This window comes from Odontomachus brunneus, unplaced genomic scaffold, assembly GCF_010583005.1.
Source record: "Odontomachus brunneus isolate Ranch 3 - 2012 unplaced genomic scaffold, Obru_v1 Obru_scaffold_093, whole genome shotgun sequence".
In the NCBI taxonomy this organism is placed as follows: Eukaryota; Metazoa; Arthropoda; class Insecta; order Hymenoptera; family Formicidae; genus Odontomachus; species Odontomachus brunneus.
Genome location: NW_022639543.1, coordinates 873,921 through 884,512, shown reverse-complemented (window position 1 = coordinate 884,512; position 10,592 = coordinate 873,921). Strand labels below are relative to the sequence as shown.

Genomic DNA, 10,592 nt, shown 5'->3' with positions numbered 1-10,592 from the left:
GAGAGAGAGAGAGAGAGAGAGAGAGAGAGAGAGAGAGAGAGAGAGAGAGAGAAAGAGAGAATGTATCCGGACGGACCGTTAACTTTACGTGCATGCGAACAATTCCGCGGGATGATACAGTTACGAGTATGCGCTTTCCCGCATCGCCGCGCGTGTTAGGCATCGCTGCTGCTAGAGAGATACTTCGCGTGGTATTCGATATCTCGACTCGGGCGACAGCGCCTTTAAGCCCATGTCACACTACGGATTGGATTGCGGATTGAAGATTAGATTTCGACGAATTAATGCACTTTGGTCAAGTTCCAATCTTCAATTCGCAATCCTCTCTTCAATCTCCAATCCTTGGTGTGACACGGGCTTTACGGTTCAGTTTCTAGTCGAAGAAAAAACGGAGTTTCCGTAACTCCATCAAAACTAGATGCTAAGAGCATTTTGTATACCTCTCTTAGATAAGTCTCATTTATAGTGTAATTGAAAACAGACATCTTTGTGTATTCCTCATCGCATTCTTGCGAAACTACGCTTACATTAAAAAAAAAATGATCCTATCTAAATTACTTCTGCATCGACGAAAGAATCAGTTGTTGAGGGATAAACCGGAACACTGTATAATTCCACTGTGTTTTCCTTGAGCTGCTCGGAATTTTGTTTTAAGATCTTTTTGATACTTACGCCATTCTATATCGCAAGCTCATGCTTATCGCGATCGACCGTTACCGTTAAGTTATTGTGCGCCTATAAATTGTCTGAATTATGCATTAGCGACAGCCGCGGTTCAGCCGCTTGGCCGTGTCGCCACGTATATTCGCTACTTTATTGGAACACCGTGCGCGTTTGTCACTGTTCGTCGATTTGTCAGCACGTGGCGTTGTTAATTACGACGCCTGCGCGATTACGACCAATCGACCATCTGTTCTCGTCTATTCTCATCGGCATGCGGTACTACAAGGTGCCGTCCGATTCCCGTCTCGCGTTTGCATTGAATGTATTTTTCTCAGGCGGTTCGCATCAAATACACAGCGAGAATGTGGGTTATTCTCACCTTTCGCGATCGCACTCCTCTCTGTTCTTCCCCTCCACGTGCTACTCATGCTATAAAATCGTTACATTCTCCTCTTCTAATCTACTTTTTGAAGTAGTGTTTCGGGTAAACGATAGGTCGAGCAAAGTAACCATTTTTTTCGAAATGATGTTTGTGTTCCGATATTTATTGTCAGTACTGAAAATCTACAGTATATGTAACACGAAATATATAGATTCTCAATACTGGCAGTCGGAACACACACACACACACACACACACACACACACACACACACACACACACACACACACAGCTTATATACTTCAATAGCTGACGAAATATTTGAATCACCAAAACAGAAATTGTAAACAATGTCCTAAAAATCCGCGTCGCGGTACGTGTGCGCTCTTTAGCTCGCGACGTAATGACTCGGTCACGGACAAGTACACGACGCACGAGAATACCAAACGATACATTCGAAAGGGACAATCTCGCCAATCGCGAACCGTCATCGCCCGCCAAACATGATGAGCATATGTAGCGGTCAAGAGAGAAATCACGATAATCTATGCTCTCAAAATATTCCGTACCTCCGAGAATTAAATTATCAGGTTGTATGCGTGATATGCATTGAAATGTATCGTACAATAATCTATATATAGTATAGAGGCAATTTTAAGATTGATATTTAAAAATTCCATGGAATCTGCAAAATTAATGCAGAAAGAAGATTCGAGAGAGGACAATGTTCTAATCATCGCCCTCTTATTGTAACCGCGTGAATGATTTCATACGATACCAATTATGATGGCGAGACGCCAGACGGGAACCACATGTGTGGTTTCATCGTCACACGAGACGGTAATGCACGCAAAAAGCTCTCTCGCGAATGAAGTTGCGAGTTCTTGTAGTCAAATATTGTAGAGATTGTTGATTGATTATCTATTAGAATTGCACCGCGAAATGTCCTTCCTGAAGAATCTTTTACCAAAAATACATAGTGTTTCAAAATAATTATAAATTTCTCTACTTAACATTCCGCTAATTTTGTGTATCCATGGAAATCCAACTTTGATCTGCAATCTTCTGTATGCGATTTTTGGTAGCATTTGAACAACCATCCTCTATCACGTATTACTCCATGTTTCCAGTTTCAATTTCCGATACAGTGTAATAACGTAGACAGATCCGATCCAATTTTCAATTTAAAAAGCCTCCGATTATTCCTAATCATAAAGTTTTTACTTGTTAAGAACCAACCAACTTAAACTTCTCTAATTTGTTTCATCTCTCCGTCTCTGTGAATCTCTGTCTTTCTCGTTTCTTCGTTTCACTCGTGTGAAACCGACTGCTTGCAATGCATCGAACAATGATTCTCAGTCTGACGTCACGAACGTCAAGTAGAAAGCCGACGAGAAAAATCTACATTCCTGCATGTGTCTTGGCAGTTTTACATTCACCGTCGTGTCGGCGAGCGGCTTCAACCTGCTCGCGCGAGCCAAATGAAGCGTCGCGTTGCGCTTCTTCGTATCGTATTCTGTTGTCGTGCGCGTCACGTCGAAAGGGCCCGTCGCTAATTAACCCAGCAAGGTGTTATCGAGAAGCGTCGTGAGGAACCATGAGATATTGTCCTTCCCGTGTCTGACCCGGATTCTTGAGCGAAAACAACCTTGCTCATTTTGAGCCTTTCGCGACTTATAATAGATCGCATACTGATCACTAGAGGAATGATAGACTATTGAAAATATGATAGGTCATTGCTGAGAGATGAAGCTGTTATAATCAGCAAATAAGAAATGAAGTTTCCTCATTTGACGATTCTAATGACACAGCATGAGGAAACATGTATTAGGAAACATTTATGTATCTTTACAGAAAATTAAAAGTATAATAAAAATTTGCAAGAAGACTTTTCCATATACAATATGCGTGGTTATATTTTCTGCGTGATAAAACAAAGCAATGCATATTTATATAAGATCTATACAAAAAAAAAATATAAAAAGTATAGTATAATTATTTACTGACGATCGCCTCTACGTTATCGACATTTTTTGAGTTCGTCATTCACTTTGGCATTCTCTTAAGTTCATTATTGGTCGCGAGGGGCCTAGAATTTACATATATAAATGGGTAACGTTCTTTGCGCGTGAGAATGAACCAGATACCGTTCGACAAATAGTTACAGTGCGAATTTGCACACGGTGAAGTCGTGACATCGCGGTCGCTCAAATGTAACGATGCGACGATGTCTTTTTCTGCGACGCAGCTGATGTAATTGCGACATATACGTCGCTGCGAAATGGCACTGACAAAGCCGACGATAATTCGTCATAAATTCGCTCAATCCGCGAGAGATAACGTATCGCGAAGTAAATATAGGCTCATGCAAGATGAATTCTTCTCTTTCTGTCATCGCACCATCCCGTATTCAAAGCAACTACCATTTGGTTTGCCTCAGCGAGGTGAAAGCATTCGAGAGTGTATTATTTGATATTATTAAATAATTAACGTACGTGATCATAAAATCACACGTCGAGTATCTTGGTTTACGCATTCTTGTTCGCGCCAGTAAATACCGTGTTGTTCAGAATTTCCTGGAAAGTCGTTCGTTAAACCAGTTATCGATTCTTGCTAATTGGCGGCGAAAACAACCAATAAGATTGGGCATCTTAGAACCTTGATAAATTATTTATCGATTCTTGTCTCTCCGGCGGTGAATGTTCCTCTCAAAAATGCGGTGTCCAGATAATCTCTGTGATTCGTCGCAGTAGCGCATCACGGAGCGAATTGTAAGAACTGGCGAGAACGACGAATCGTTCGGATTCTCGTCGCCGGCCGAGATAGTCGAGAACCTTGCGAGGGAAGGTTCGACGAGATAGATGGTCGTTTCGCGAGGTCGCGAGTTTATCGTGCCTCTAGGAATGCGCTATGCAGGTCTAATGGAAGTACGGTTGCTTTCGAATCCCTCGGAATTCCGTATCGCCGCCGGCCGTATCCCTTCGATCATAAGTCACGGCGAACGGTAACGAGTATTCGGAATTACTCCATTATGTAATCCAGAGCCGCGCGGCAATAACACGTCGATGAACTTGACGGGAACGTTGATTAATGAACGTCGTTATCGAGTCCTATTTAATTGGATCACTCGCTGAATTTCCCTAGTACTGGTCGCCAAATTACTGTCATTATTGATGGCGACGTTAAAATTTACATTTTACGAAATAGGTGTAAGTATTACCATATTTCATAACAGTTTTGCAGTAGCGAAGCAGCGAGCAGAGAGACAGATAGATTGAGAGAGAGAGAGAGAGAGAACGCATTTAAGATTTATTTAAAATTCAGACGCGAATTTTGTTTGTCGACGTGTTGTTATATAACAGCGATTTTAACGAGATGGAAAGAGCGGTAATGATAACTCGATAGCTCGAGCAGTGTGCGCGTTGAAAGTAGCCTCGATAGCTTGCTTGACCTTTCTAGCGTCTGGAATTCGACGTAAGAGAACTAATACATGTCTCTCGGTATGTTTATCAACAATTTACCTTCTACCCGGAGACATGTAAACTCATATTGAATGATATTGCCACCACGTTCGATATGCGCGGGGTTTGAAAGCAAGAAAAGAGAGAGATTAAATGAAGGAAGTTTTCTTTCTTCTTCTGCATTGGGGGTAAACCGTGAGTACTGAAATTCGTTGTTGCACGTTCCGTTGATTATGCGAATATAATTACGGTGAAAACACAAGACATATCTGTACTCTCTAAATTTTTTGAAAATGTTACTCGAAAAATGGAATGACAGCCGAGTCACTCGAATCAGAGTGACTCCTCACTCTTATAGGGTGAATTTCTTCCTTCTGTATCGTGGAGTGAAAATTTTCATTCTGTGTTATGGAATGGATTTTCCCGGTGTTAGTAGTGTGTCAGCAGTGTCTCAGTAAGGCGAATGATTCAAGAGCCAGAAATCTCAGGTTCAAGCCCCTGTGGTCAGCGAATTTTAAACTATTATAAATATAATTAAGTGGCATACCATAAAAAAAACGCAATAATGAGAGTAGTCACTATTACAAACACGATAAATTTTTCTTTTTATTTAATCGTAAAAATTCACTTGGAATGAAGTATTCACTCTTATGAAAAGTAAAATGTCACTTCATTCAGAGTGGCAGTATTTTCATTATCGCTATTCAAGTTGCAAAAAATATATTATCGATCGTTTCTTCTATCGTTGTAAGATAGAACACGGAACAACACGGAAATCATTCAGATACGTCGCCTCGAGGATCTTCGCGAAGTGGCATCTGCGATTCACAGTATTTTTTCTCAAGCGCCTTCGCCAATTGTCGATTGACGGAAGGCGGGGTCGGTCGTGGGCCTTGAAGACCGCGTAACCCGAGTCGACCGCCGTCTCGAGCCCCTATGGGTCTCACTAAGGATCTCTCTGGGTCCGAGTCGGCTGGTTGGAGGTAGGAGACGAGAAGGGAGACCGCGAGAGTACAGGCTCCTAGAGCGGTCCAGCAACTCCACAGAAAACACAGACGTGCGGTTGCGTGTGCACGCGCGCACACACATACGCACACATCCGTTGCGTATACACTTCGCGTTTGGTAGTACGCACGCTACCGCACGCACACCAGCTTCCGGCTCGGCAAGTTACCACATCGGCGTGGAGACGCGCGTTCACCGCGAAAAAAGGTCCATTGAGAGTTACGGTATTATTCCGCAGGGTATGTAGAAGCGCACCGGGGGAGAGCCATTAGAACCGTCTAACGTCGTCCAGCATGCAACGAGTCCGAGTGTAAATTCCACCGTAAACTCTCGATTCTCCGCTCTCGGCTTTCTGCTTTCAACTCCCGTTTCTTAACTCTCATTCGCGATTCTCAACGCTCGACTCTCTGGGCTCTTGGTTTCTCCCTTAGCCCCTCTCGGTATCTAACTCTCTGACTCTCTCTCTCTCTCTTTCTTTCAGTTCCTAGCTCCTCAACTTCTAACTTTGAACCCTCGAGCATGAAGTCTCGAGTTTCAAACGTCGAGCCTGTGAAGCCTCGAATCTCGCTTCTTTAGGTTTAGTCTTCTCGAGTTTCAATATCCAAACATATTTATGGAATTATGAATTCCGAAATTAATCATTTTTATAATTTTAATTTAGAGATTTGTATGATTTTCAGATTTTTAGAGCCGCAAATAATTTAATATTGTTTAGGTAGACTTTCATGATTGTGCAGACATTCGATGATGGAAACTTTACATTTTTTTTTAGTTAGATTTATGAAATATATATATATATATATTTTTTTTTATATATATAAATATACCCATACAGCACAGATCTTGCAGCAATATTGCTGCAACGTTGCAGCAATATTGCTGCAAGATCTGTGCTGTATGGGTATATTTATATATATAAATATACCCATACAGCACAGATCTTGCAGCAATATTGCTGCAACGTTGCAGCAATGTTAAAAGTTGCAGCAGTGTTGCCGCAATGTTGTTGCAAGATCTGTGCTGTATGGATAGTAAATAAATTAAATTGTCCATTAAATCTATACCACGCAATAACGTAACTTTTGTTGTATTAATGCAGAGCAACAAATTATACTCATATTTTTATAGCAAATTATAGCAAATTGCTTAAAGTAAATAAAAAAAATTTTTTTTATATTCCTTCCGTGTTTCTATTTCGTCATTCTGTGTGATGAAAGTGACGAGTGCTATATGAGTCAGTTATAAAGCTCATAACTTTTACAAACCGTCTGGTAAAGTTGTTGCCAATTTTACGTACACCTGTCTACCTGGATATTAACTTTATTTCATCAGGCTTAATTTTTCGCCAAGCAATTGAACATTATTGCTCATTCATCCGATGACTACTTTCAACCGAAGATTCTTGCAAACTGCGTCCTTCACTCGACAGAACAGATCAATAGTTCGTTAACTGAGCGTGTAAATCGCTTATAGTTGCGCAGGTGTGCGGCTTCGTTGCACGATTATGCTCGCTCTCTCTGTCTCTCTCCACTTTTTTCTTCTTCCCTCACTCCTCCTTCTTCCTCTCCATCTCCTTCTCTTCCGGAGGATCTGTAATTCTCGATTACATCATTCATTGTTCCTTGCGGAGCGCTCACCGGAGGCTGATACCGACGCGGGTACCGTTCGTGGAAGGATCGAAGTCCGCTCCAATTTCACGTACACCATGCCGGGGTTCGCGCCCGTTATAATCGCCGCCGCGAGAACTCGTTCGAGGCAAGGAAAAGGGGGGAAAACTCGCGGACCGGTATATTTTTTCCAGATTCCACCGTCCGGTTCATCGCGGCGCGCTGCTGCTGCTGTTCTGAACGAGGTATCGTCTGGCTGGGACGTATCCTTCCTTTTTCAGGAATACCGTATATTTTCCGTATGCTTTTCTAATTTATTTGCTGACACGATCAATTTCGACGTCACATTAATTGAAAAGATAAACGCTAAGAAAACTCTATTAATAACTATGTTATAAGATTTTGCATTTTTGTCATAAAGGATCGTTCTTTAGCAAACCTAGGATGCTGAATATGAACGTAAATGTTAAAAACTGTCAAGTTTCCTAGAAAATTAATCCCCCAAAAAAACACGTTTTTGAACATTTTCATAAATTCGTAACGCCTGAATCAGATGTGCCAGCAACTTCGAGAAAGTCTAAAATTGAAGTTTAGAGTTGTCTTTATTTTAAAATAACAGAAATTTAAAATATAACTTCTTAAAAGTCATTTTCACAGCAGAATGAAGTACTGTCACAAATGTATATAACAAAAAATAGCAAAATTATATATCACATTTTATAAGTTTTTGGGTAAATTTTTGTTAGGGACAGACTCAGGATATAAAAAGGATTGCAGAAAAAAATATCCCATTCAACTATGTCACCTTTTGTGGTCGCTGATTTTAATATTTAAAATTGACAATTGCGGATTCGGTATGACAAGAGAATGGCTTCCACAATGCTATACTTTAATTAATACACTAATTTATGAAAATGACCAAAATCGTATTTTTTTAACTTCTTTTCTCTCGAAAACCTAACGGATAGTTTTTGAAGTTATATTCAGCGTACTCAATTTATTAAAAAACAACTCTTCACAATAAAAGTGCAAGAAACTGGTTAAATTTTGTAATATTCGTGTAACTCGTCGGGGACATTACAACCGATAGGTATTTTTTAGAGATTATCGAGTTATATTAGAATATCGTGCAAATTGAAACAAATGTACCATAACATACGATATTTCATGTGTCAAATGTTACGTGTCACATCGATTTGCACGCGAGACAAGCGAGACATTTATCAAATCGCAAAAAAACCCAATTAGACACAGAAAATTGTTGAACATCACGTAGCAGTAGATCACGCTGTATTATCGTGTCGATTATTCCGTTAAAATCGCCGTAACACTTGTCACGGAGAATCACCGTGGAAAATCATTTCACGCTCCGGCCGATTATACCACCGTAAACCTTCTGCGAATGCTCGCGAAAATTGTTATTATTTGACTCCATTTATGATTATATTTTTCGACTAAGTTGAACGATCATATCAGCAATATGATCTTTTTAATTTTTATAAAATAAGCGGCTTTATGCCAAATTTTCGAAAGATCTCAGAGAGAAGAATATATTCTATATAAAACCATTCGAATTTGAGTGATTCGCTGATTACTTTCTTCTCGAGCGAAATTTTACCCCAAGAAATTTAAACCGCTACATATCGGGAGAACGCACGTTGCCACAACAATACTCTTTTTTTTTTTCTTTCAATATACGACTCCAGACGCCTAATAAAGTCTAATGTTCCAATACCATTTTACGATAATTAGATGATAAAGTTTAAAGAGAAATAATTCAAAGTATATCATAAAAAAATTACAAATTATGTCAGAACGTCCTTACGTAGTGATGATCAGACCGGAACTCTGCCACAACAATACGTGCATTGGGTCTTGCATTCCTCACACGATAAGATTGTCTCGATTTACTGCAACAATGAATCGACATGCATCCACAATGACAAGTCACTAACGCCAAGTGTCACGACCTAAACACACCCCTTTCTGTCAATCTCTTCTCATTCCACAGGTCTCTCTCCGTACGTGAAAAACGCGCTGCTTTTCCTGCTTCGCAGGGTAGAATCACGTGACATTTCGTCAAACCGGTTCCTAATTAATTGGACTTCGATCGGTCGCGCGGCGTAGAGAGATCCATCGCGATTTTTCTCTCTCGCCAAGTGGAAGAGCGATCCGCGACGTGCCTACGCGTGGCGATGCCTCTTACTCACCCGGCATCGCGACTCTCGCCGACTGAAACTCGTTCCGGTCTTCGCCGATTTCGCAATTTCGGATTCCGCGCTGTCCGCGTACGACGGACGATCCCACGCAGCGTGCGCTCCCGGTGACCTGACCTGGAGAAACAACCGATCGATCGGCCGGCAGAGCACGCGGTGGTGTAACCGGGCCGTTATCGTCGTCATCATCGGTGGACGCGGCAACGACACGGCCGTGATGAATATACGTACCTTGTCGCTTAGCTGTTTAGTAGGTGCGTTCGCCAAGTATCCGAAATCTGGCGCTATCAACGGCTCTCCTTCGCTCGCTATCGGAGGATCACCGTGACACCACGTATCACCAGAGAAATCCACCAGAAGAAACGAAGCACCCACTACGAACGCCCGAAATTCCTTTCTCTCCCTCTTTCTCTATCTTCTCTGTCTCGCTCGTTATCACACACTCGCGCACTGTACGTCTCGCTGTTATTCTTCCTTTTTTTTTATATTTACGTATACTCTCGAATTGTGTATTCGAAAGCGACGCACGTCAACGGCGCGCGCGAGCGTGCACGCTTCACTGCTGCGTCTGTACGTTGCGTGCGGATAGAAAGAGAGCGTCTTTCTCTCTCTTTCTCTCTCTCTCTCTTTCTCACGTAAACCGGCGTAAAACAAACCGAAATTTGCGCCAATGCGGCAACGGACTCGCTCGCTCGCTCGCGGGAGCCGTTCTTCGTACGCTCCTCGGTCGCAACCGCACCGCGCGCGTACAGTTCCGTTCCTTCCCTTCACCAGTCTCGGAACAATCCCCTCCGTATCTCGCGCGTCGAACGCGTAGCCCCCTACTCCGTTCAAACGCCAAACGAGTTTCCCACTCCTCCGGTCGGCGAACGAGTTTTCCCCTGCCACCTTCGCACGGTGAGCGAGTAGTCGCCCCTCTCGCTCCACGTGGCAAACGGCGTTTTGTCGTGTTTTGTTGAAATGTGTTGCGCAGGACCCTATAGCTTCTTGCCGCCTTTTTGGGGTAGTTTTCGTTTCCATATACTATGTGTAGACATGGGATTTGTTCATTTTTCCGAACGACTTATGCACTCGTGCAATAAATTAAAGTGAAACACTTCCTTTCACTCTAACTTATTGTACTAATGTGCACTAGTTCAGAAATTTTTTAAAAACGAATAGACCTATGATGGCATAGTAATTTTGAGGGGTTCATCCTAATTGCATCCCTAGACAAGCGATATTATGTTCAAATAAATAAATATGACGCATTAAAAATT

The 10,592-nt window shown here is 41.9% G+C and overlaps 1 protein-coding gene across 2 annotated transcripts in view; it reads right to left on the bottom strand.

The window, feature by feature from the left end:
• LOC116848367 (spectrin beta chain, non-erythrocytic 2) overlaps positions 1-10,115 on the bottom strand; it is a 71,121-nt gene extending 61,006 nt beyond the window's left edge. The window contains exon 1 of one of the 2 annotated variants that reach the window (XM_032824358.1): positions 9,565-10,115. The gene's annotated coding sequence lies outside the window, so the exon portion shown is untranslated. Of the gene's footprint in view, positions 1-8,942; positions 9,330-9,564 lie in introns of those variants that run through there. The other variant, XM_032824359.1, reaches the window with a different exon arrangement.
• Between the last annotated feature and the right edge of the window lie 477 nt (positions 10,116-10,592).